This window comes from Pseudophryne corroboree, chromosome 3, assembly GCF_028390025.1.
Source record: "Pseudophryne corroboree isolate aPseCor3 chromosome 3, aPseCor3.hap2, whole genome shotgun sequence".
Classification (NCBI taxonomy): Eukaryota; Metazoa; Chordata; class Amphibia; order Anura; family Myobatrachidae; genus Pseudophryne; species Pseudophryne corroboree.
The window spans coordinates 331,353,231-331,378,952 of NC_086446.1; the positions used below are offsets into that span (position 1 = coordinate 331,353,231).

Below are 25,722 nucleotides of genomic sequence, written 5' to 3' on the forward strand. Positions count from 1 at the left end.
AGAAACAATGAGTGGCTTAAAAGAATAGGCTCTTTTTGACAAACAAAAAGGTCAACAATTAATTGCAGGTTTTTGTTTTTTTTCTTTCTTCTTGGTCTGTATGCTTAAGTTGCACACAGTAAGAGACAAGTCTTAGGTTCCAACTATCATAAAAGTTCAAACTCTATAGGAACCCCTAAATCTTGGCACTGAACTTTCCAAATATGCATACTTGGACAAAAATTTACCTTAAGGAAACATTTTAGCTATGCTACCAATACATTTTTTAATTGTTATGGTATTTTTAAAATGTAACATCTTTTTTTCCAGCGTATTGCATTTTTTTTATTAAATAATTTGAGTTTTACTTTAAAAATTGTAAAATCTGAATAAGAAATTATTTAGCTTGTGGCTTGTTGGTCTGGGTGTATGATTTTTGCTTTGGGTGGAAAAGGCCCCAGGTTCATATCCTGGATTAGCCTATTTTCTCCGGTTCTTTAAAAGTGCTTAGTTCTATTATCTGATAGTATTTTAAAATACTTACTAATGCATTCCAACAGTTTCACTTCCAATTTCATTAGTATACATGCAAAATGTATGAACAGTTGGCTCGTTGGTCTAGGGGTATGAATCTCGCTTAGGGTGCGAGAGATCCCGGGTTCAAATCCTGGGCGAGCCTATCTTCTCAGATTATTTTAAATCCCTTGGTTCCATTAACTGATTGATGTCAAAAGCATCAAGTGAATTTTGCTTTTGAAAATCCATAAAAAAATATATACTTATGCATATTTAGTAAACTGTCTACCATTTGGTGGTATATTGGGTATACTGTAGATTCCATTTTGTCTAAGTAATCTTGAGTGGCTTCAAAGAAGTCTCATTTTGACAAATTAAAAACTGTCAAAATGAAATTACAGGTTTTTCTCTTACCTTGCTTTTTTCTAAAAAACAATGAGTGGCTTCAAAGAATAGGCTCTTTTTGACAAACAAAAAGGTCAACAATTAATTGCAGGTTTTTGTTTTTTCTTTCTTCTTGGTCTGTATGCTTAAGTTGCACACAGTATGAGACAAGTCTTAGGTTCCAACTATCAGAAAAGTTCAAACTCTATAGGAACCCCTAAATCTTGGCACTGAACTTTCCAAATATGCATACTTGGACAAAAATTTACCTTAAGGAAACATTTTAGCTATGCTACCAATACATTTTTAAATTGTTATGGTATTTTTAAAATGTAACATCTTTTTTTCCAGCTTATTGCATTTTTTTATTAAATAATTTGAGTTTTACTTTAAAAATGGTAAAATCTGAATAAGAAATTATTTAGCTTGTGGCTTGTTGGTCTGGGTGTATGATTTTTGCTTTGGGTGCAAAAGGCCCCTGGTTCATATCCTGGATGAGCTTGTTTTCTTAGGTTCTTTAAAAGTGCTTAGTTCTAATATCTGATAGTATTTTAAAATACTTACTAATGTATTCCAACAGGTTCACTTCCAATTTCATTAGTATGCATCAAAATGCATGAACAGTTGGCTCGTTGGTCTAGGGCAGGCTTTCCCAACCACGGTCCTCAAGGCACACCAACAGTGCAGGTTTTAGTGATATCCAGGCTTCAGCACAGGTGACTTAATTAGTAGCTTAGTTATTTTGATTTAACCATCTGTGCTGCAGCCTGGATATCACTAAAACCTGCACTGTTGGTGTGCCTTGAGGACCGTGGTTGGGAATGACTGGTCTAGGGGTATGATTCTCGCTTAGGGTGCGAGAGGTCCCGGGTTCAAATCCCGGACGAGCCCATTTTCTCAGGTTCTTTTAAATCCCATGGTTCCATTATCTGATTGATGTCAAAAGCATCAAGTGAATATTGCTTTTGCCAATCCATCAAAAAAGTATATACTTAAGCATATTTAGTTAACTGTCAACCATTGGGTGGTATATTGGGTATACTGTAGATTCCACTTTGTCTAAGTAACCTTGAGTGGCTTCAAAGAAGTCTCATTTTGACAAATTAAAAACTGTCAAAATGAAATTACAGGTTTTTCTCTTACCTTGCTTTTTTCTAAGAAACAATGAGTGGCTTAAAAGAATAGGCTCTTTTTGACAAACAAAAAGGTCAACAATAAATTGCAGGTTTTTGTTTTTTTCTTTCTTCTTGGACTGTATGCATAAGTTGCACACAGTATGAGACAAGTCTTAGGTTCCAACTAAACGAAAAGTTCAAACTCTTTAGGAACCCCTAAATCTTGGCACTGAACTTTCCAAATATGCATACTTGGACAAAAATTTACCTTAAGGAAACATTTTAGCTATGCTACCAATACATTTTTAAATTGTTATGGTATTTTTAAAATGTTACATCTTTTTTTTCCAGCTTATTGCATTTTTTTATTAAATAATTTGAGTTTTAATTTAAAAATGGTAAAATCTGAATAAGAAATTATTTAGCTTGTGGCTTGTTGGTCTGGGTGTATGATTTTTGCTTTGGGTGCAAAAGGCCCCTGGTTCATATCCTGGATGAGCCTGTTTTCTTAGGTTCTTTAAAAGTGCTTAGTTCTAATATCTGATAGTATTTTAAAATACTTACTAATGTATTCCAACAGTTTCACTTCCAATTTCATTAGTATACATGAAAAATGTATGAACAGTTGGCTCGTTGGTCTAGGGGTATGATTCTCGCTTAGGGTGCGAGAGGGTCTGTGTTCAAATCCCAGACGAGCCCATCTTCTCAGATTCTTTTAAATCCCATGGTTCCATTATCTGATTGATGTCAAAAGCATCAAGTGAATTTTGCTTTTGAAAATCCATAAAAAAATATATACTTATGCATATTTAGTAAACTGTCAACAATTTGGTGGTATATTGGGTATACTGTAGATTCCATTTTGTCTAAGTAATCTTGAGTGGCTTCAAAGAAGTCTCATTTTGACAAATTAAAAACTGTCAAAATGAAATTACAGGTTTTTCTCTTACCCTGCTTTTTTCTAAGAAACAATGAGTGGCTTCAAAGAATAGGCTCTTTTTGACAAACAAAAAGGTCAACAATTAATTGCAGGTTTTTGTTTTTTTCTTTCTTCTTGGTCTGTATGCATAAGTTGCACACAGTATGAGACAAGTCTTAGGTTCCAACTATCAGAAAAGTTTAAACTCTATAGGAACCCCTAAATCTTGGCACTGAACTTTCCAAATATGCATACTTGGACAAAAATTTACCTTAAGGAAACATTTTAGCTATGCTACCAATACATTTTTTAATTGTTATGGTATTTTTAAAATGTAACATCTTTTTTTCCAGCGTATTGCATTTTTTTATTAAATAATTTGAGTTTTACTTTAAAAATGGTAAAATCTGAATAAGAAATTATTTAACTTGTGGCTTGTTGGTCTGGGTGTATGATTTTTGCTTTGGGTGCAAAAGGCCCCAGATTCATATCCTGGATAAGCCTGTTTTCTCAGGATCTTTAAAAGTGCTTAGTTCTATTATCTGATAGTATTTTAAAATACTTACTAATGTATTCCAACAGTTTCACTTCCAATTTCATTAGTATACATGAAAAATGCATGAACAGTTGGCTCGTTGGTCTAGGGGTATGATTCTCGCTTAGGGTGCGAGAGGTCCCGGGTTCAAATCCCGGACGAGCCCATCTTCTCAGATTATTTTAAATTCCATGGTTCCATTAACTGATTGATGTCAAAAGAATCAAGTAAATTTTGCTTTTGAAAATCCTTAAAAAAATATATACATATGCATATTTAGTAAACTGTCTACCATTTGGTGGTATATTGGGTATACTGTAGATTCCATTTTGTCTAAGTAATCTTGAGTGGCTTCAAAGAAGTCTCATTTTGACAAATTAAAAACTGTCAAAATGAAATTACAGGTTTTTCTCTTACCTTGCTTTTTTCTAAGAAACAATGAGTGGCTTCAAAGAATAGGCTCTTTTTGACAAACAAAAAGGTCAACAATTAATTGCAGGTTTTTGTTTTTTTCTTTCTTCTTGGTCTGAATGCTTAAGTTGCACACAGTATGAGACAAGTCTTAGGTTCCAACTATAAGAAAAGTTCAAACTCTTTAGGAACCCCTAAATCTTGGCACTGAACTTTCCAAATATGCATACTTGGACAAAAATTTACCTTAAGGAAACATTTTAGCTATGCTACCAATACATTTTTAAATTGTTATGGTATTTTTAAAATGTTACATCTTTTTTTTCCAGCTTATTGCATTTTTTTATTAAATAATTTGAGTTTTAATTTAAAAATGGTAAAATCTGAATAAGAAATTATTTAGCTTGTGGCTTGTTGGTCTGGGTGTATGATTTTTGCTTTGGGTGCAAAAGGCCCCTGGTTCATATCCTGGATGAGCCTGTTTTCTTAGGTTCTTTAAAAGTGCTTAGTTCTAATATCTGATAGTATTTTAAAATACTTACTAATGTATTCCAACAGTTTCACTTCCAATTTCATTAGTATACATGAAAAATGTATGAACAGTTGGCTCGTTGGTCTAGGGGTATGATTCTCGCTTAGGGTGCGAGAGGGTCTGTGTTCAAATCCCAGACGAGCCCATCTTCTCAGATTCTTTTAAATCCCATGGTTCCATTATCTGATTGATGTCAAAAGCATCAAGTGAATTTTGCTTTTGAAAATCCATAAAAAAATATATACTTATGCATATTTAGTAAACTGTCAACAATTTGGTGGTATATTGGGTATACTGTAGATTCCATTTTGTCTAAGTAATCTTGAGTGGCTTCAAAGAAGTCTCATTTTGACAAATTAAAAACTGTCAAAATGAAATTACAGGTTTTTCTCTTACCCTGCTTTTTTCTAAGAAACAATGAGTGGCTTCAAAGAATAGGCTCTTTTTGACAAACAAAAAGGTCAACAATTAATTGCAGGTTTTTGTTTTTTTCTTTCTTCTTGGTCTGTATGCATAAGTTGCACACAGTATGAGACAAGTCTTAGGTTCCAACTATCAGAAAAGTTTAAACTCTATAGGAACCCCTAAATCTTGGCACTGAACTTTCCAAATATGCATACTTGGACAAAAATTTACCTTAAGGAAACATTTTAGCTATGCTACCAATACATTTTTTAATTGTTATGGTATTTTTAAAATGTAACATCTTTTTTTCCAGCGTATTGCATTTTTTTATTAAATAATTTGAGTTTTACTTTAAAAATGGTAAAATCTGAATAAGAAATTATTTAACTTGTGGCTTGTTGGTCTGGGTGTATGATTTTTGCTTTGGGTGCAAAACGCCCCAGATTCATATCCTGGATAAGCCTGTTTTCTCAGGTTCTTTAAAAGTGCTTAGTTCTATTATCTGATAGTATTTTAAAATACTTACTAATGTATTCCAACAGTTTCACTTCCAATTTCATTAGTATACATGAAAAATGCATGAACAGTTGGCTCGTTGGTCTAGGGGTATGATTCTCGCTTAGGGTGCGAGAGGTCCTGGGTTCAAATCCCGGACGAGCCCATCTTCTCAGATTATTTTAAATCCCATGGTTCCATTATCTGATTGATGTCAAAGCATCAAGTGAATTTTGCTTTTGCCAATCCATCAAAAAAGTATATACTTAAGCATATTTAGTAAACTGTCAACCATTTGGTGGTATATTGGGTATACTGTAGATTCCATTTTGTCTAAGTAATCTTGAGTGGCTTCAAAGAAGTCTCATTTTGACAAATTAAAAACTGTCAAAATGAAATTACAGGTTTTTCTCTTACCCTGCTTTTTTCTAAGAAACAATGAGTGGCTTCAAAGAATAGGCTCTTTTTGACAAACAAAAAGGTCAACAATTAATTGCAGGTTTTTGTTTTTTTCTTTCTTCTTGGTCTGTATGCATAAGTTGCACACAGTATGAGACAAGTCTTAGGTTCCAACTATCAGAAAAGTTTAAACTCTATAGGAACCCCTAAATCTTGGCACTGAACTTTCCAAATATGCATACTTGGACAAAAATTTACCTTAAGGAAACATTTTAGCTATGCTACCAATACATTTTTTAATTGTTATGGTATTTTTAAAATGTAACATCTTTTTTTCCAGCGTATTGCATTTTTTTATTAAATAATTTGAGTTTTACTTTAAAAATGGTAAAATCTGAATAAGAAATTATTTAACTTGTGGCTTGTTGGTCTGGGTGTATGATTTTTGCTTTGGGTGCAAAAGGCCCCAGATTCATATCCTGGATAAGCCTGTTTTCTCAGGTTCTTTAAAAGTGCTTAGTTCTATTATCTGATAGTATTTTAAAATACTTACTAATGTATTCCAACAGTTTCACTTCCAATTTCATTAGTATACATGAAAAATGCATGAACAGTTGGCTCGTTGGTCTAGGGGTATGATTCTCGCTTAGGGTGCGAGAGGTCCCGGGTTCAAATCCCGGACGAGCCCATCTTCTCAGATTATTTTAAATTCCATGGTTCCATTAACTGATTGATGTCAAAAGAATCAAGTAAATTTTGCTTTTGAAAATCCTTAAAAAAATATATACATATGCATATTTAGTAAACTGTCTACCATTTGGTGGTATATTGGGTATACTGTAGATTCCATTTTGTCTAAGTAATCTTGAGTGGCTTCAAAGAAGTCTCATTTTGACAAATTAAAAACTGTCAAAATGAAATTACAGGTTTTTCTCTTACCTTGCTTTTTTCTAAGAAACAATGAGTGGCTTCAAAGAATAGGCTCTTTTTGACAAACAAAAAGGTCAACAATTAATTGCAGGTTTTTGTTTTTTTCTTTCTTCTTGGTCTGAATGCTTAAGTTGCACACAGTATGAGACAAGTCTTAGGTTCCAACTATAAGAAAAGTTCAAACTCTTTAGGAACCCCTAAATCTTGGCACTGAACTTTCCAAATATGCATACTTGGACAAAAATTTACCTTAAGGAAACATTTTAGCTATGCTACCAATACATTTTTAAATTGTTATGGTATTTTTAAAATGTTACATCTTTTTTTTCCAGCTTATTGCATTTTTTTATTAAATAATTTGAGTTTTAATTTAAAAATGGTAAAATCTGAATAAGAAATTATTTAGCTTGTGGCTTGTTGGTCTGGGTGTATGATTTTTGCTTTGGGTGCAAAAGGCCCCTGGTTCATATCCTGGATGAGCCTGTTTTCTTAGGTTCTTTAAAAGTGCTTAGTTCTAATATCTGATAGTATTTTAAAATACTTACTAATGTATTCCAACAGTTTCACTTCCAATTTCATTAGTATACATGAAAAATGTATGAACAGTTGGCTCGTTGGTCTAGGGGTATGATTCTCGCTTAGGGTGCGAGAGGGTCTGTGTTCAAATCCCAGACGAGCCCATCTTCTCAGATTCTTTTAAATCCCATGGTTCCATTATCTGATTGATGTCAAAAGCATCAAGTGAATTTTGCTTTTGAAAATCCATAAAAAAATATATACTTATGCATATTTAGTAAACTGTCAACAATTTGGTGGTATATTGGGTATACTGTAGATTCCATTTTGTCTAAGTAATCTTGAGTGGCTTCAAAGAAGTCTCATTTTGACAAATTAAAAACTGTCAAAATGAAATTACAGGTTTTTCTCTTACCCTGCTTTTTTCTAAGAAACAATGAGTGGCTTCAAAGAATAGGCTCTTTTTGACAAACAAAAAGGTCAACAATTAATTGCAGGTTTTTGTTTTTTTCTTTCTTCTTGGTCTGTATGCATAAGTTGCACACAGTATGAGACAAGTCTTAGGTTCCAACTATCAGAAAAGTTTAAACTCTATAGGAACCCCTAAATCTTGGCACTGAACTTTCCAAATATGCATACTTGGACAAAAATTTACCTTAAGGAAACATTTTAGCTATGCTACCAATACATTTTTTAATTGTTATGGTATTTTTAAAATGTAACATCTTTTTTTCCAGCGTATTGCATTTTTTTATTAAATAATTTGAGTTTTACTTTAAAAATGGTAAAATCTGAATAAGAAATTATTTAACTTGTGGCTTGTTGGTCTGGGTGTATGATTTTTGCTTTGGGTGCAAAACGCCCCAGATTCATATCCTGGATAAGCCTGTTTTCTCAGGTTCTTTAAAAGTGCTTAGTTCTATTATCTGATAGTATTTTAAAATACTTACTAATGTATTCCAACAGTTTCACTTCCAATTTCATTAGTATACATGAAAAATGCATGAACAGTTGGCTCGTTGGTCTAGGGGTATGATTCTCGCTTAGGGTGCGAGAGGTCCTGGGTTCAAATCCCGGACGAGCCCATCTTCTCAGATTATTTTAAATCCCATGGTTCCATTATCTGATTGATGTCAAAGCATCAAGTGAATTTTGCTTTTGCCAATCCATCAAAAAAGTATATACTTAAGCATATTTAGTAAACTGTCAACCATTTGGTGGTATATTGGGTATACTGTAGATTCCATTTTGTCTAAGTAATCTTGAGTGGCTTCAAAGAAGTCTCATTTTGACAAATTAAAAACTGTCAAAATGAAATTACAGGTTTTTCTCTTACCCTGCTTTTTTCTAAGAAACAATGAGTGGCTTCAAAGAATAGGCTCTTTTTGACAAACAAAAAGGTCAACAATTAATTGCAGGTTTTTGTTTTTTTCTTTCTTCTTGGTCTGTATGCATAAGTTGCACACAGTATGAGACAAGTCTTAGGTTCCAACTATCAGAAAAGTTTAAACTCTATAGGAACCCCTAAATCTTGGCACTGAACTTTCCAAATATGCATACTTGGACAAAAATTTACCTTAAGGAAACATTTTAGCTATGCTACCAATACATTTTTTAATTGTTATGGTATTTTTAAAATGTAACATCTTTTTTTCCAGCGTATTGCATTTTTTTATTAAATAATTTGAGTTTTACTTTAAAAATGGTAAAATCTGAATAAGAAATTATTTAACTTGTGGCTTGTTGGTCTGGGTGTATGATTTTTGCTTTGGGTGCAAAAGGCCCCAGATTCATATCCTGGATAAGCCTGTTTTCTCAGGTTCTTTAAAAGTGCTTAGTTCTATTATCTGATAGTATTTTAAAATACTTACTAATGTATTCCAACAGTTTCACTTCCAATTTCATTAGTATACATGAAAAATGCATGAACAGTTGGCTCGTTGGTCTAGGGGTATGATTCTCGCTTAGGGTGCGAGAGGTCCCGGGTTCAAATCCCGGACGAGCCCATCTTCTCAGATTATTTTAAATTCCATGGTTCCATTAACTGATTGATGTCAAAAGAATCAAGTAAATTTTGCTTTTGAAAATCCTTAAAAAAATATATACATATGCATATTTAGTAAACTGTCTACCATTTGGTGGTATATTGGGTATACTGTAGATTCCATTTTGTCTAAGTAATCTTGAGTGGCTTCAAAGAAGTCTCATTTTGACAAATTAAAAACTGTCAAAATGAAATTACAGGTTTTTCTCTTACCTTGCTTTTTTCTAAGAAACAATGAGTGGCTTCAAAGAATAGGCTCTTTTTGACAAACAAAAAGGTCAACAATTAATTGCAGGTTTTTGTTTTTTTCTTTCTTCTTGGTCTGAATGCTTAAGTTGCACACAGTATGAGACAAGTCTTAGGTTCCAACTATCAGAAAAGTTCAAACTCTATAGGAACCCCTAAATCTTGGCACTGAACTTTCCAAATATGCATACTAGGACAAAAATGTACCTTAAGGAAACATTTTAGCTATGCTACCAATACATTTTTAAATTGGTATGGTATTTTTAAAATGTAACATCTTTTTTCCAACTTATTGCATTTTTTAATTAAATAATTTGAGTTTTACTTTAAAAATGGTAAAATCTGAATAAGAAATTATTTAGCTTGTGGCTTGTTGGTCTGGGTGTATGATTTTTGCTTTGAGTGGAAAAGGCACCAGGTTCATATCCTGGATAAGCCTGTTTTCTCAGGTTCTTTAAAAGTGCTTAGTTCTATTATCTGATAGTATTTTAAAATACTTACTAATGTATTCCAACAGTTTCACTTCCAATTTCATTTGTATACATGAAAAATGCATGAACAGTTGGCTCGTTGGTCTAGGGGTATGATTCTCGCTTAGGGTGCGAGAGATCCCGGGTTCAAATCCTGGGCGAGCCTATCTTCTCAGATTATTTTAAATCCCATGGTTCCATTAACTGATTGATGTCAAAAGCATCAAGTGAATTTTGCTTTTGAAAATCCATAAAAAAATATATACTTATGCATATTTAGTAAACTGTCTACCATTTGGTGGTATATTGGGTATACTGTAGATTCCATTTTGTCTAAGTAATCTTGAGTGGCTTCAAAGAAGTCTCATTTTGACAAATTAAAAACTGTCAAAATGAAATTACAGGTTTTTCTCTTACCTTGCTTTTTTCTAAAAAACAATGAGTGGCTTCAAAGAATAGGCTCTTTTTGACAAACAAAAAGGTCAACAATTAATTGCAGGTTTTTGTTTTTTTCTTTCTTCTTGGTCTGTATGCTTAAGTTGCACACAGTATGAGACAAGTCTTAGGTTCCAACTATCAGAAAAGTTCAAACTCTATAGGAACCCCTAAATCTTGGCACTGAACTTTCCAAATATGCATACTTGGACAAAAATTTACCTTAAGGAAACATTTTAGCTATGCTACCAATACATTTTTAAATTGTTATGGTATTTTTAAAATGTAACATCTTTTTTTCCAGCTTATTGCATTTTTTTATTAAATAATTTGAGCTTTACTTTAAAAATGGTAAAATCTGAATAAGAAATTATTTAGCTTGTGGCTTGTTGGTCTGGGTGTATGATTTTTGCTGTGGGTGCAAAAGGCCCCAGATTCATATCCTGGATAAGCCTGTTTTCTCAGGTTCTTTAAAAGTGCTTAGTTCTATTATCTGATAGTATTTTAAAATACTTACTAATGTATTCCAACAGTTTCACTTCCAATTTTATTAGTATACATGAAAAGTGCATAAACAGTTGGCTCGTTGGTCTAGGGGTATGATTCTCGCTTAGGGTGCGAGAGATCCAGGGTTCAGATCTCGGACGAGCCCAACTTCTCAGGTTCTTTTAAATCCAATGGTTCCATTATCTGATTGATGTCAAAAGCATCAAGTGAATTTTGCTTTTGCCAATCCATCAAAAAAGTATATACTTATGCATATTTAGTAAACTGTCAACCATTTGGTGGTATATTGGGTATTCTGTAGATTCCATTTTGTCTAAGTAATCTTGTGTGGCTTCAAAGAAGTCTCATTTTGACAAATTAAAAACTGTCAAAATGAAATTACAGGTTTTTCTCTTACCTTGCTTTTTTCTAAGAAACAATGAGTGGCTTCAAAGAATAGGCTCTTTTTGACAAACAAAAAGGTCAACAATAAATTGCAGGTTTTTGTTTTTTTCTTTCTTCTTGGACTGTATGCATAAGTTGCACACAGTATGAGACAAGTCTTAGGTTCCAACTAAACGAAAAGTTCAAACTCTTTAGGAACCCCTAAATCTTGGCACTGAACTTTCCAAATATGCATACTTGGACAAAAATTTACCTTAAGGAAACATTTTCGCTATGCTACCAATACATTTTTAAATTGTTATGGTATTTTTAAAATGTAACATCTTTTTTTCCAGCTTATTGCATTTTTTTATTAAATAATTTGAGTTTTAATTTAAAAATGGTAAAATCTGAATAAGAAATTATTTAGCTTGTGGCTTGTTGGTCTGGGTGTATGATTTTTGCTTTGGGTGCAAAAGGCCCCTGGTTCATATCCTGGATGAGCCTGTTTTCTTAGGTTCTTTAAAAGTGCTTAGTTCTAATATCTGATAGTATTTTAAAATACTTACTAATGTATTCCAACAGGTTCACTTCCAATTTCATTAGTATGCATCAAAATGCATGAACAGTTGGCTCGTTGGTCTAGGGGTATGATTCTCGCTTAGGGTGCGAGAGGTCCCGGGTTCAAATCCCGGACGAGCCCATTTTCTCAGGTTCTTTTAAATCCCATGGTTCCATTATCTGATTGATGTCAAAAGCATCAAGTGAATATTGCTTTTGCCAATCCATCAAAAAAGTATATACTTAAGCATATTTAGTTAACTGTCAACCATTGGGTGGTATATTGGGTATACTGTAGATTCCACTTTGTCTAAGTAACCTTGAGTGGCTTCAAAGAAGTCTCATTTTGACAAATTAAAAACTGTCAAAATGAAATTACAGGTTTTTATCTTGCCTTGCTTTTTTCTAAGAAACAATGAGTGGCTTAAAAGAATAGGCTCTTTTTGACAAACAAAAAGGTCAACAATTAATTGCAGGTTTTTGTTTTTTTCTTTCTTCTTGGTCTGTATGCTTAAGTTGCACACAGTATGAGACAAGTCTTAGGTTCCAACTATAAGAAAAGTTCAAACTCTATAGGAACCCCTAAATCTTGGCACTGAACTTTCCAAATATGCATACTTGGACAAAAATTTACCTTAAGGAAACATTTTAGCTATGCTACCAATACATTTTTAAATTGTTATGGTATTTTTAAAATGTAACATCTTTTTTTCCAGCTTATTGCATTTTTTTATTAAATAATTTGAGTTTTACTTTAAAAATGGTAAAATCTGAATAAGAAATTATTTAGCTTGTGGCTTGTTGGTCTGGGTGTATGATTTTTGCTTTGAGTGGAAAAGGCACCAGGTTCATATCCTGGATTAGCCTGTTTTCTCAGGTTCTTTAAAAGTGCTTAGTTCTATTATCTGATAGTATTTTAAAATACTTACTAATGTATTCCAACAGTTTCACTTCCAATTTCATTAGTATACATGAAAAATGCATGAACAGTTGGCTCGTTGGTCTAGGGGTATGATTCTCGCTTAGGGTGCGAGAGGGTCTGGGTTCAAATCCCGGACGAGCCCATCTTCTCAGATTCTTTTAAATCCCATGGTTCCATTATCTGATTGATGTCAAAAGCATCAAGTGAATTTTGCTTTTGAAAATCCATAAAAAAATATATACTTATGCATATTTAGTAAACTGTCAACCATTTGGTGGTATATTGGGTATACTGTAGATTCCATTTTGTCTAAGTAATCTTGAGTGGCTTCAAAGAAGTCTCATTTTGACAAATTAAAAACTGTCAAAATGAAATTACAGGTTTTTCTCTTACCCTGCTTTTTTCTAAGAAACAATGAGTGGCTTCAAAGAATAGGCTCTTTTTGACAAACAAAAAGGTCAACAATTAATTGCAGGTTTTTTTTCTTTCTTTCTTCTTGGTCTGTATGCATAAGTTGCACACAGTATGAGACAAGTCTTAGGTTCCAACTATCAGAAAAGTTTAAACTCTATAGGAACCCCTAAATCTTGGCACTGAACTTTCCAAATATGCATACTAGGACAAAAATTTACCTTAAGGAAACATTTTAGCTATGCTACCAATACATTTTTTAATTGTTATGGTATTTTTAAAATGTAACATCTTTTTTTCCAGCGTATTGCATTTTTTTATTAAATAATTTGAGTTTTACTTTAAAAATGGTAAAATCTGAATAAGAAATTATTTAACTTGTGGCTTGTTGGTCTGGGTGTATGATTTTTGCTTTGGGTGCAAAAGGCCCCAGATTCATATCCTGGATAAGCCTGTTATCTCAGGTTCTTTAAAAGTGCGTAGTTCTATTATCTGATAGTATTTTAAAATACTTACTAATGTATTCCAACAGTTTCACTTCCAATTTCATTAGTATACATGAAAAATGCATGAACAGTTGGCTCGTTGGTCTAGGGGTATGATTCTCGCTTAGGGACGAGCCCATCTTCTCAGATTATTTTAAATCCCATGGTTCCATTATCTGATTGATGTCAAAAGCATCAAGTGAATTTTGCTTTTTCCAATCCATCAAAAAAGTATATACTTAAGCATATTTAGTAAACTGTCAACCATTTGGTGGTATATTGGGTATACTGTAGATTCCACTTTGTCTAAGTAACCTTGAGTGGCTTCAAAGAAGTCTCATTTTGACAAATTAAAAACTGTCAAAATGAAATTACAGGTTTTTCTCTTACCCTGCTTTTTTCTAAGAAACAATGAGTGGCTTCAAAGAATAGGCTCTTTTTGACAAACAAAAAGGTCAACAATTAATTGCAGGTTTTTGTTTTTTTCTTTCTTCTTGGTCTGTATGCATAAGTTGCACACAGTATGAGACAAGTCTTAGGTTCCAACTATCAGAAAAGTTTAAACTCTATAGGAACCCCTAAATCTTGGCACTGAACTTTCCAAATATGCATACTTGGACAAAAATTTACCTTAAGGAAACATTTTAGCTATGCTACCAATACATTTTTTAATTGTTATGGTATTTTTAAAATGTAACATCTTTTTTTCCAGCGTATTGCATTTTTTTATTAAATAATTTGAGTTTTACTTTAAAAATGGTAAAATCTGAATAAGAAATTATTTAACTTGTGGCTTGTTGGTCTGGGTGTATGATTTTTGCTTTGGGTGCAAAAGGCCCCAGATTCATATCCTGGATAAGCCTGTTTTCTCAGGTTCTTTAAAAGTGCTTAGTTCTATTATCTGATAGTATTTTAAAATACTTACTAATGTATTCCAACAGTTTCACTTCCAATTTCATTAGTATACATGAAAAATGCATGAACAGTTGGCTCGTTGGTCTAGGGGTATGATTCTCGCTTAGGGTGCGAGAGGTCCCGGGTTCAAATCCCGGACGAGCCCATCTTCTCAGATTATTTTAAATCCCATGGTTCCATTATCTGATTGATGTCAAAGCATCAAGTGAATTTTGCTTTTGCCAATCCATCAAAAAAGTATATACTTAAGCATATTTAGTAAACTGTCAACCATTTGGTGGTATATTGGGTATACTGTAGATTCCATTTTGTCTAAGTAATCTTGAGTGGCTTCAAAGAAGTCTCATTTTGACAAATTAAAAACTGTCAAAATGAAATTACAGGTTTTTCTCTTACCCTGCTTTTTTCTAAGAAACAATGAGTGGCTTCAAAGAATAGGCTCTTTTTGACAAACAAAAAGGTCAACAATTAATTGCAGGTTTTTGTTTTTTTCTTTCTTCTTGGTCTGTATGCATAAGTTGCACACAGTATGAGACAAGTCTTAGGTTCCAACTATCAGAAAAGTTTAAACTCTATAGGAACCCCTAAATCTTGGCACTGAACTTTCCAAATATGCATACTTGGACAAAAATTTACCTTAAGGAAACATTTTAGCTATGCTACCAATACATTTTTTAATTGTTATGGTATTTTTAAAATGTAACATCTTTTTTTCCAGCGTATTGCATTTTTTTATTAAATAATTTGAGTTTTACTTTAAAAATGGTAAAATCTGAATAAGAAATTATTTAACTTGTGGCTTGTTGGTCTGGGTGTATGATTTTTGCTTTGGGTGCAAAAGGCCCCAGATTCATATCCTGGATAAGCCTGTTTTCTCAGGTTCTTTAAAAGTGCTTAGTTCTATTATCTGATAGTATTTTAAAATACTTACTAATGTATTCCAACAGTTTCACTTCCAATTTCATTAGTATACATGAAAAATGCATGAACAGTTGGCTCGTTGGTCTAGGGGTATGATTCTCGCTTAGGGTGCGAGAGGTCCCGGGTTCAAATCCCGGACGAGCCCATCTTCTCAGATTATTTTAAATTCCATGGTTCCATTAACTGATTGATGTCAAAAGAATCAAGTAAATTTTGCTTTTGAAAATCCATAAAAAAATATATACATATGCATATTTAGTAAACTGTCTACCATTTGGTGGTATATTGGGTATACTGTAGATTCCATTTTGTCTAAGTAATCTTGAGTGGCTTCAAAGAAGTCTCATTTTGACAAATTAAAAACTGTCAAAATGAAATTACAGGTTTTTCTCTTACCTTGCTTTTTTCTAAGAAACAATGAGTGGCTTCAAAGAATAGGCTCTTTTTGACAAACAAAAAGGTCAACAATTAATTGCAGGTTTTTGTTTTTTTCTTTCTTCTTGGTCTGAATGCTTAAGTTGCACACAGTATGAGACAAGTCTTAGGTTCCAACTATCAGAAAAGTTCAAACTCTATAGGAACCCCTAAATCTTGGCACTGAACTTTCCAAATATGCATACTAGGACAAAAATGTACCTTAAGGAAACATTTTAGCTATGCTACCAATACATTTTTAAATTGTTATGGTATTTTTAAAATGTAACATCTTTTTTTCCAGCTTATTGCATTTTTTAATTAAATAATTTGAGTTTTACTTTAAAAATGGTAAAATCTGAATAAGAAATTATTTAGCTTGTGGCTTGTTGGTCTGGGTGTATGATTTTTGCTTTGAGTGGAAAAGGCACCAGGTTCATATCCTGGATTAGCCTGTTTTCTCAGGTTCTTTAAAAGTGCTTAGTTTTATTATCTGATAGTATTTTAAAATACTTACTAATGTATTCCAACAGTTTCACTTCCAATTTCATTAGTATACATGAAAAATGCATGAACAGTTGGCTCGTTGGTCTAGGGGTATGATTCTCGCTTAGGGTGCGAGAGGTCCCGGGTTCAAATCCTGGACGAGCCCATCTTCTCATATTCTTTTAAATCCCATGGTTACATTATCTGATTGATGTCAAAAGCATCAAGTGAATTTTGCTTTTGAAAATCCATAAAAAATATATACTTATGCATATTTAGTAAACTGTCAACCATTTGGTGGTATATTGGGTATACTGTAGATTCCATTTTGTCTAAGTAACCTTGAGTGGCTTCAAAGAAGTCTCATTTTGACAAATAAAAAACTATCAAAATGAAATTACAGGTTTTTATCTTACCCTGCTTTTTTCTAAGAAACAATGAGTGGCTTAAAAGAATAGGCTCTTTTTGACAAACAAAAAGGTCAACAATTAATTGCAGGTTTTTGTTTTTTTCTTTCTTCTTGGTCTGTAAGCTTAAATTGCACACAGTATGAGACAAGTCTTAGGTTCCAACTATCAGAAAAGTTCAAACTCTATAGGAACCCCTAAATCTTGGCACTGAACTTTCCAAATATGCATACTTGGACAAAAATTTACCTTAAGGAAACATTTTAGCTATGCTACCAATACATTTTTTAATTGTTATGGTATTTTTAAAATGTAACATCTTTTTTTCCAGCGTATTGCATTTTTTTATTAAATAATTTGAGTTTTACTTTAAAAATGGTAAAATCTGAATAAGAAATTATTTAACTTGTGGCTTGTTGGTCTGGGTGTATGATTTTTGCTTTGGGTGCAAAAGGCCCCAGATTCATATCCTGGATAAGCCTGTTTTCTCAGGTTCTTTAAAAGTGCTTAGTTCTATTATCTGATAGTATTTTAAAATACTTACTAATGTATTCCAACAGTTTCACTTCCAATTTCATTAGTATACATGAAAAATGCATGAACAGTTGGCTCGTTGGTCTAGGGGTATGATTCTCGCTTAGGGTGCGAGAGGTCCCGGGTTCAAATCCCGGACGAGCCCATCTTCTCAGATTATTTTAAATTCCATGGTTCCATTAACTGATTGATGTCAAAAGAATCAAGTAAATTTTGCTTTTGAAAATCCATAAAAAAATATATACATATGCATATTTAGTAAACTGTCTACCATTTGGTGGTATATTGGGTATACTGTAGATTCCATTTTGTCTAAGTAATCTTGAGTGGCTTCAAAGAAGTCTCATTTTGACAAATTAAAAACTGTCAAAATGAAATTACAGGTTTTTCTCTTACCTTGCTTTTTTCTAAGAAACAATGAGTGGCTTCAAAGAATAGGCTCTTTTTGACAAACAAAAAGGTCAACAATTAATTGCAGGTTTTTGTTTTTTTCTTTCTTCTTGGTCTGAATGCTTAAGTTGCACACAGTATGAGACAAGTCTTAGGTTCCAACTATCAGAAAAGTTCAAACTCTATAGGAACCCCTAAATCTTGGCACTGAACTTTCCAAATATGCATACTAGGACAAAAATGTACCTTAAGGAAACATTTTAGCTATGCTACCAATACATTTTTAAATTGTTATGGTATTTTTAAAATGTAACATCTTTTTTTCCAGCTTATTGCATTTTTTAATTAAATAATTTGAGTTTTACTTTAAAAATGGTAAAATCTGAATAAGAAATTATTTAGCTTGTGGCTTGTTGGTCTGGGTGTATGATTTTTGCTTTGAGTGGAAAAGGCACCAGGTTCATATCCTGGATTAGCCTGTTTTCTCAGGTTCTTTAAAAGTGCTTAGTTTTATTATCTGATAGTATTTTAAAATACTTACTAATGTATTCCAACAGTTTCACTTCCAATTTCATTAGTATACATGAAAAATGCATGAACAGTTGGCTCGTTGGTCTAGGGGTATGATTCTCGCTTAGGGTGCGAGAGGTCCCGGGTTCAAATCCTGGACGAGCCCATCTTCTCATATTCTTTTAAATCCCATGGTTACATTATCTGATTGATGTCAAAAGCATCAAGTGAATTTTGCTTTTGAAAATCCATAAAAAATATATACTTATGCATATTTAGTAAACTGTCAACCATTTGGTGGTATATTGGGTATACTGTAGATTCCATTTTGTCTAAGTAACCTTGAGTGGCTTCAAAGAAGTCTCATTTTGACAAATAAAAAACTATCAAAATGAAATTACAGGTTTTTATCTTACCCTGCTTTTTTCTAAGAAACAATGAGTGGCTTAAAAGAATAGGCTCTTTTTGACAAACAAAAAGGTCAACAATTAATTGCAGGTTTTTGTTTTTTTCTTTCTTCTTGGTCTGTAAGCTTAAATTGCACACAGTATGAGACAAGTCTTAGGTTCCAACTATCGGAAAAGTTCAAACTCTATAGGAACCCCTAAATCTTGGCACTGAACTTTCCAAATATGCATACTTGGACAAAAATTTACCTTAAGGAAACATTTTAGCTATGCTACCAATACATTTTTTAATTGTTATGGTATTTTTAAAATGTAACATCTTTTTTTCCAGCTTATTGCATTTTTTTATTAAATAATTTGAGTTTTACTTTAAAAATGGTAAAATCTGAATAAGAAATTATTTAACTTGTGGCTTGTTGGTCTGGGTGTATGATTTTTGCTTTGGGTGCAAAAGGCCCCAGATTCATATCCTGGATAAGCCTGTTTTCTCAGGTTCTTTAAAAGTGCTTAGTTCTATTATCTGATAGTATTTTAAAATACTTACTAATGTATTCCAACAGTTTCACTTCCAATTTTATTAGTATACATGAATAAGCATTAACAGTTGGCTCGTTGGTCTAGGGGTATGATTCTCGCTTAGGGTGCGAGAGGTCCCGGGTTCAAATCCCGGATGAGCCCATCTTCTCAGGTTCTTTTAAATCCCATGGTTCCATTATCTTATTGATGTCAAAAGCATCAAGTGAATTTTGCTTTTGCCAATCCATTAAAAAAGTATATACTTACGCATATTTATTAAACTGTCAACCATTTGGTGGTATATCGGGTATACTGTAGATTCCATTTTGTCTAAGTAACCTTGAGTGGCTTCAAGAAGTCTCATTTTGACAAATAAAAAACTGTCAAAATGAAATTGCAGGTTTTTATCTTACCTTGCTTTTTTCTAAGAAACAATGAGTGGCTTAAAAGAATAGGCTCTTTTTGACAAACAAAAAGGTCAACAATTAATTGCAGGTTTTTGTTTTTTTCTTTCTTCTTTGTCTGTAAGCTTAAGTTGCACACAGTATGAGACAAGTCTTAGGTTCCAACTACCAGAAAAGTTCAAACTCTATAGGAACCCCTAAATCTTGGCACTGAACTTTCCAAATATGCATACTTGGACAAAAATTTACCTTAAGGAAACATTTTAGCTATGCTACCAATACATTTTTAAATTGTTATGGTATTTTTAAAATGTAACATCTTTTTTTCCAGCTTATTGCATTTTTTTATTAAATAATTTGAGTTTTACTTTAAAAATGGTAAAATCTGAATAAGAAATTATTTAGCTTGTGGCTTGTTGGTCTGGGTGTTTGATTTTTGCTTTGAGTGGAAAAGGCACCAGGTTCATATCCTGGATTATCTTTTTTTCCAGCTTATTGCATTTTTTTATTAAATAATTTGAGCTTTACTTTAAAAATGGTAAAATCTGAATAAGAAATTATTTAGCTTGTGGCTTGTTGGTCTGGGTGTATGATTTTTGCTGTGGGTGCAAAAGGCCCCAGATTCATATCCTGGATAAGCCTGTTTTCTCAGGTTCTTTAAAAGTGCTTAGTTCTATTATCTGATAGTATTTTAAAATACTTACTAATGTATTCCAACAGTTTCACTTCCAATTTCATTAGTATACATGAAAAATGCATGAACAGTTGGCTCGTTGGTCTAGGGGTATGATTCTCGCTTAGGGTGCGAGAGGTCCCGGGTTCAAATCCTGGACGAGCCCATCTTCTCATATTCTTTTAAATCCCATGGTTACATTATCTGATTGATGTCAAAAGCATCAAGTGAATTTTGCTTTTGAAAATCCATAAAAAATATATACTTATGCATATTTAGTAAACTGTCAACCATTTGGTGGTATATTGGGTATACTGTAGATTCCATTTTGTCTAAGTAACCTTGAGTGGCTTCAAAGAAGTCTCATTTTGACAAATTAAAAAACTATCAAAATGAAATTACAGGTTTTTATCTTACCCTGCTTTTTTCTAAGAAACAATGAGTGGCTTAAAAGAATAGGCTCTTTTTGACAAACAAAAAGGTCAACAATTAATTGCAGGTTTTTGTTTTTTTCTTTCTTCTTGGTCTGTAAGCTTAAATTGCACACAGTATGAGACAAGTCTTAGGTTCCAACTATCAGAAAAGTTCAAACTCTATAGGAACCCCTAAATCTTGGCACTGAACTTTCCAAATATGCATACTTGGACAAAAATTAACCTTAAGGAAACATTTTAGCTATGCTACCAATACATTTTTTAATTGTTATGGTATTTTTAAAATGTAACATCTTTTTTTCCAGCGTATTGCATTTTTTTATTAAATAATTTGAGTTTTACTTTAAAAATGGTAAAATCTGAATAAGAAATTATTTAACTTGTGGCTTGTTGGTCTGGGTGTATGATTTTTGCTTTGGGTGCAAAAGGCCCCAGATTCATATCCTGGATAAGCCTGTTTTCTCAGGTTCTTTAAAAGTGCTTAGTTCTATTATCTGATAGTATTTTAAAATACTTACTAATGTATTCCAACAGTTTCACTTCCAATTTAATTAGTATACATGAAAAATGCATGAACAGTTGGCTCGTTGGTCTAGGGGTATGATTCTCGCTTAGGGTGCGAGAGGTCCCGGGTTCAAATCCCGGACGAGCCCATCTTTCAGATTATTTTAAATTCCATGGTTCCATTAACTGATTGATGTCAAAAGAATCAAGTTAATTTTGCTTTTGAAAATCCATAAAAAAATATATACATATGCATATTTAGTAAACTGTCTACCATTTGGTGGTATATTGGGTATACTGTAGATTCCATTTTGTCTAAGTAATCTTGAGTGGCTTCAAAGAAGTCTCATTTTGACAAATTAAAAACTGTCAAAATGAAATTACAGGTTTTTCTCTTACCTTGCTTTTTTCTAAGAAACAATGAGTGGCTTCAAAGAATAGGCTCTTTTTGACAAACAAAAAGGTCAACAATTAATTGCAGGTTTTTGTTTTTTTCTTTCTTCTTGGTCTGAATGCTTAAGTTGCACACAGTATGAGACAAGTCTTAGGTTCCAACTATCAGAAAAGTTCAAACTCTATAGGAACCCCTAAATCTTGGCACTGAACTTTCCAAATATGCATACTTGGACAAAAATTAACCTTATGGAAACATTTTAGCTATGCTACCAATACATTTTTTAATTGTTATGGTATTTTTAAAATGTAACATCTTTTTTTCCAGCGTTTTGCATTTTTTTATTAAATAATTTGAGTTTTACTTTAAAAATGGTAAAATCTGAATAAGAAATTATTTAACTTGTGGCTTGTTGGTCTGGGTGTATGATTTTTGCTTTGGGTGCAAAAGGCCCCAGATTCATATCCTGGATAAGCCTGTTTTCTCAGGTTCTTTAAAAGTGCTTAGTTCTATTATCTGATAGTATTTTAAAATACTTACTAATGTATTCCAACAGTTTCACTTCCAATTTCATTTGTATACATGAAAAATGCATGAACAGTTGGCTCGTTGGTCTAGGGGTATGATTCTCGCTTAGGGTGCGAGAGATCCCGGGTTCAAATCCTGGGCGAGCCTATCTTCTCAGATTATTTTAAATCCCATGGTTCCATTAACTGATTGATGTCAAAAGCATCAAGTGAATTTTGCTTTTGAAAATCCATAAAAAAATATATACTTATGCATATTTAGTAAACTGTCTACCATTTGGTGGTATATTGGGTATACTGTAGATTCCATTTTGTCTAAGTAATCTTGAGTGGCTTCAAAGAAGTCTCATTTTGACAAATTAAAAACTGTCAAAATGAAATTACAGGTTTTTCTCTTACCTTGCTTTTTTCTAAAAAACAATGAGTGGCTTCAAAGAATAGGCTCTTTTTGACAAACAAAAAGGTCAACAATTAATTGCAGGTTTTTGTTTTTTTCTTTCTTCTTGGTCTGTATGCTTAAGTTGCACACAGTATGAGACAAGTCTTAGGTTCCAACTATCAGAAAAGTTCAAACTCTATAGGAACCCCTAAATCTTGGCACTGAACTTTCCAAATATGCATACTTGGACAAAAATTTACCTTAAGGAAACATTTTAGCTATGCTACCAATACATTTTTAAATTGTTATGGTATTTTTAAAATGTAACATCTTTTTTTCCAGCTTATTGCATTTTTTTTATTAAATAATTTGAGCTTTACTTTAAAAATGGTAAAATCTGAATAAGAAATTATTTAGCTTGTGGCTTGTTGGTCTGGGTGTATGATTTTTGCTGTGGGTGCAAAAGGCCCCAGATTCATATCCTGGATAAGCCTGTTTTCTCAGGTTCTTTAAAAGTGCTTAGTTCTATTATCTGATAGTATTTTAAAATACTTACTAATGTATTCCAACAGTTTCACTTCCAATTTTATTAGTATACATGAAAAATGCATAAACAGTTGGCTCGTTGGTCTAGGGGTATGATTCTCGCTTAGGGTGCGAGAGATCCAGGGTTCAGATCTCGGACGAGCCCAAATTCTCAGGTTCTTTTAAATCCAATGGTTCCATTATCTGATTGATGTCAAAAGCATCAAGTGAATTTTGCTTTTGCCAATCCATCAAAAAAGTATATACTTATGCATATTTAGTAAACTGTCAACCATTTGGTGGTATATTGGGTATTCTGTAGATTCCATTTTGTCTAAGTAATCTTGTGTGGCTTCAAAGAAGTCTCATTTTGACAAATTAAAAACTGTCAAAATGAAATTACAGGTTTTTCTCTTACCTTGCTTTTTTCTAAGAAACAATGAGTGGCTTCAAAGAATAGGCTCTTTTTGACAAACAAAAAGGTCAACAATAAATTGCAGGTTTTTGTTTTTTTCTTTCTTCTTGGACTGTTTGCATAAGTTGCACACAGTATGAGACAAGTCTTAGGTTCCAACTAAACGAAAAGTTCAAACTCTTTAGGAACCCCTAAATCTTGGCACTGAACTTTCCAAATATGCATACTTGGACAAAAATTTACCTTAAGGAAACATTTTAGCTATGCTACCAATACATTTTTAAATTGTTATGGTATTTTTAAAATGTAACATCTTTTTTTCCAGCTTATTGCATTTTTTTATTAAATAATTTGAGTTTTAATTTAAAAATGGTAAAATCTGAATAAGAAATTATTTAGCTTGTGGCTTGTTGGTCTGGGTGTATGATTTTTGCTTTGGGTGCAAAAGGCCCCTGGTTCATATCCTGGATGAGCCTGTTTTCTTAGGTTCTTTAAAAGTGCTTAGTTCTAATATCTGATAGTATTTTAAAATACTTACTAATGTATTCCAACAGGTTCACTTCCAATTTCATTAGTATGCATCAAAATGCATGAACAGTTGGCTCGTTGGTCTAGGGGTATGATTCTCCCTTAGGGTGCGAGAGGTCCCGGGTTCAAATCCCGGACGAGCCCATTTTCTCAGGTTCTTTTAAATCCCATGGTTCCATTATCTGATTGATGTCAAAAGCATCAAGTGAATATTGCTTTTGCCAATCCATCAAAAAAGTATATACTTAAGCATATTTAGTTAACTGTCAACCATTGGGTGGTATATTGGGTATACTGTAGATTCCACTTTGTCTAAGTAACCTTGAGTGGCTTCAAAGAAGTCTCATTTTGACAAATTAAAAACTGTCAAAATGAAATTACAGGTTTTTATCTTGCCTTGCTTTTTTCTAAGAAACAATGAGTGGCTTAAAAGAATAGGCTCTTTTTGACAAACAAAAAGGTCAACAATTAATTGCAGGTTTTTGTTTTTTTCTTTCTTCTTGGTCTGTATGCTTAAGTTGCACACAGTATGAGACAAGTCTTAGGTTCCAACTATCAGAAAAGTTCAAACTCTATAGGAACCCCTAAATCTTGGCACTAAACTTTCCAAATATGCATACTTGGACAAAAATTTACCTTAAGGAAACATTTTAGCTATGCTACCAATACATTTTTAAATTGTTATGGTATTTTTAAAATGTAACATCTTTTTTTCCAGCTTATTGCATTTTTTTATTAAATAATTTGAGTTTTACTTTAAAAATGGTAAAATCTGAATAAGAAATTATTTAGCTTGTGGCTTGTTGGTCTGGGTGTATGATTTTTGCTTTGAGTGGAAAAGGCACCAGGTTCATATCCTGGATTAGCCTGTTTTCTCAGGTTCTTTAAAAGTGCTTAGTTCTATTATCTGATAGTATTTTAAAATACTTACTAATGTATTCCAACAGTTTCACTTCCAATTTCATTAGTATACATGAAAAATGCATGAACAGTTGGCTCGTTGGTCTAGGGGTATGATTCTCGCTTAGGGTGCGAGAGGGTCTGGGTTCAAATCCCGGACGAGCCCATCTTCTCAGATTCTTTTAAATCCCATGGTTCCATTATCTGATTGATGTCAAAAGCATCAAGTGAATTTTGCTTTTGAAAATCCATAAAAAAATATATACTTATGCATATTTAGTAAACTGTCAACCATTTGGTGGTATATTGGGTATACTGTAGATTCCATTTTGTCTAAGTAATCTTGAGTGGCTTCAAAGAAGTCTCATTTTGACAAATTAAAAACTGTCAAAATGAAATTACAGGTTTTTCTCTTACCCTGCTTTTTTCTAAGAAACAATGAGTGGCTTCAAAGAATAGGCTCTTTTTGACAAACAAAAAGGTCAACAATTAATTGCAGGTTTTTTTTCTTTCTTTCTTCTTGGTCTGTATGCATAAGTTGCACACAGTATGAGACAAGTCTTAGGTTCCAACTATCAGAAAAGTTTAAACTCTATAGGAACCCCTAAATCTTGGCACTGAACTTTCCAAATATGCATACTAGGACAAAAATTTACCTTAAGGAAACATTTTAGCTATGCTACCAATACATTTTTAAATTGTTATGGTATTTTTAAAATGTAACATCTTTTTTTCCAGCTTATTGCATTTTTTTATTAAATAATTTGAGCTTTACTTTAAAAATGGTAAAATCTGAATAAGAAATTATTTAGCTTGTGGCTTGTTGGTCTGGGTGTATGATTTTTGCTGTGGGTGCAAAAGGCCCCAGATTCATATCCTGGATAAGCCTGTTTTCTCAGGTTCTTTAAAAGTGCTTAGTTCTATTATCTGATAGTATTTTAAAATACTTACTAATGTAT

The 25,722-nt window shown here is 32.7% G+C and overlaps 22 non-coding genes across 22 annotated transcripts; all 22 read left to right on the forward strand.

The window, feature by feature from the left end:
- The first annotated feature begins 2,621 nt into the window (after nt 1-2,621).
- Nucleotides 2,622-2,693, forward strand: TRNAP-AGG (transfer RNA proline (anticodon AGG)). The gene has a single exon. It is a non-coding gene; the product is annotated as a tRNA-Pro (tRNA).
- Nucleotides 2,694-3,542: 849 nt separating this feature from the next.
- TRNAP-AGG (transfer RNA proline (anticodon AGG)) lies at nt 3,543-3,614 on the forward strand. Its single transcript has one exon. It is a non-coding gene; the product is annotated as a tRNA-Pro (tRNA).
- An 850-nt stretch (nt 3,615-4,464) lies between these two features.
- On the forward strand, nt 4,465-4,536 carry TRNAP-AGG (transfer RNA proline (anticodon AGG)). Its single transcript has one exon. It is a non-coding gene; the product is annotated as a tRNA-Pro (tRNA).
- An 849-nt stretch (nt 4,537-5,385) lies between these two features.
- TRNAP-AGG (transfer RNA proline (anticodon AGG)) lies at nt 5,386-5,457 on the forward strand. Its single transcript has one exon. It is a non-coding gene; the product is annotated as a tRNA-Pro (tRNA).
- An 849-nt stretch (nt 5,458-6,306) lies between these two features.
- TRNAP-AGG (transfer RNA proline (anticodon AGG)) lies at nt 6,307-6,378 on the forward strand. Its single transcript has one exon. It is a non-coding gene; the product is annotated as a tRNA-Pro (tRNA).
- An 850-nt stretch (nt 6,379-7,228) lies between these two features.
- Nucleotides 7,229-7,300, forward strand: TRNAP-AGG (transfer RNA proline (anticodon AGG)). Its single transcript has one exon. It is a non-coding gene; the product is annotated as a tRNA-Pro (tRNA).
- An 849-nt stretch (nt 7,301-8,149) lies between these two features.
- On the forward strand, nt 8,150-8,221 carry TRNAP-AGG (transfer RNA proline (anticodon AGG)). Its single transcript has one exon. It is a non-coding gene; the product is annotated as a tRNA-Pro (tRNA).
- Nucleotides 8,222-9,070: 849 nt separating this feature from the next.
- TRNAP-AGG (transfer RNA proline (anticodon AGG)) lies at nt 9,071-9,142 on the forward strand. The gene has a single exon. It is a non-coding gene; the product is annotated as a tRNA-Pro (tRNA).
- An 848-nt stretch (nt 9,143-9,990) lies between these two features.
- On the forward strand, nt 9,991-10,062 carry TRNAP-AGG (transfer RNA proline (anticodon AGG)). The gene has a single exon. It is a non-coding gene; the product is annotated as a tRNA-Pro (tRNA).
- Nucleotides 10,063-11,832: 1,770 nt separating this feature from the next.
- On the forward strand, nt 11,833-11,904 carry TRNAP-AGG (transfer RNA proline (anticodon AGG)). The gene has a single exon. It is a non-coding gene; the product is annotated as a tRNA-Pro (tRNA).
- Nucleotides 11,905-12,754: 850 nt separating this feature from the next.
- On the forward strand, nt 12,755-12,826 carry TRNAP-AGG (transfer RNA proline (anticodon AGG)). The gene has a single exon. It is a non-coding gene; the product is annotated as a tRNA-Pro (tRNA).
- A 1,742-nt stretch (nt 12,827-14,568) lies between these two features.
- Nucleotides 14,569-14,640, forward strand: TRNAP-AGG (transfer RNA proline (anticodon AGG)). Its single transcript has one exon. It is a non-coding gene; the product is annotated as a tRNA-Pro (tRNA).
- An 849-nt stretch (nt 14,641-15,489) lies between these two features.
- Nucleotides 15,490-15,561, forward strand: TRNAP-AGG (transfer RNA proline (anticodon AGG)). Its single transcript has one exon. It is a non-coding gene; the product is annotated as a tRNA-Pro (tRNA).
- An 849-nt stretch (nt 15,562-16,410) lies between these two features.
- On the forward strand, nt 16,411-16,482 carry TRNAP-AGG (transfer RNA proline (anticodon AGG)). The gene has a single exon. It is a non-coding gene; the product is annotated as a tRNA-Pro (tRNA).
- An 848-nt stretch (nt 16,483-17,330) lies between these two features.
- Nucleotides 17,331-17,402, forward strand: TRNAP-AGG (transfer RNA proline (anticodon AGG)). Its single transcript has one exon. It is a non-coding gene; the product is annotated as a tRNA-Pro (tRNA).
- Nucleotides 17,403-18,251: 849 nt separating this feature from the next.
- On the forward strand, nt 18,252-18,323 carry TRNAP-AGG (transfer RNA proline (anticodon AGG)). The gene has a single exon. It is a non-coding gene; the product is annotated as a tRNA-Pro (tRNA).
- An 847-nt stretch (nt 18,324-19,170) lies between these two features.
- TRNAP-AGG (transfer RNA proline (anticodon AGG)) lies at nt 19,171-19,242 on the forward strand. Its single transcript has one exon. It is a non-coding gene; the product is annotated as a tRNA-Pro (tRNA).
- A 1,009-nt stretch (nt 19,243-20,251) lies between these two features.
- Nucleotides 20,252-20,323, forward strand: TRNAP-AGG (transfer RNA proline (anticodon AGG)). The gene has a single exon. It is a non-coding gene; the product is annotated as a tRNA-Pro (tRNA).
- Nucleotides 20,324-21,172: 849 nt separating this feature from the next.
- Nucleotides 21,173-21,244, forward strand: TRNAP-AGG (transfer RNA proline (anticodon AGG)). The gene has a single exon. It is a non-coding gene; the product is annotated as a tRNA-Pro (tRNA).
- An 848-nt stretch (nt 21,245-22,092) lies between these two features.
- Nucleotides 22,093-22,164, forward strand: TRNAP-AGG (transfer RNA proline (anticodon AGG)). Its single transcript has one exon. It is a non-coding gene; the product is annotated as a tRNA-Pro (tRNA).
- A 1,771-nt stretch (nt 22,165-23,935) lies between these two features.
- On the forward strand, nt 23,936-24,007 carry TRNAP-AGG (transfer RNA proline (anticodon AGG)). Its single transcript has one exon. It is a non-coding gene; the product is annotated as a tRNA-Pro (tRNA).
- Nucleotides 24,008-24,857: 850 nt separating this feature from the next.
- TRNAP-AGG (transfer RNA proline (anticodon AGG)) lies at nt 24,858-24,929 on the forward strand. The gene has a single exon. It is a non-coding gene; the product is annotated as a tRNA-Pro (tRNA).
- Nucleotides 24,930-25,722: the final 793 nt, after the last annotated feature.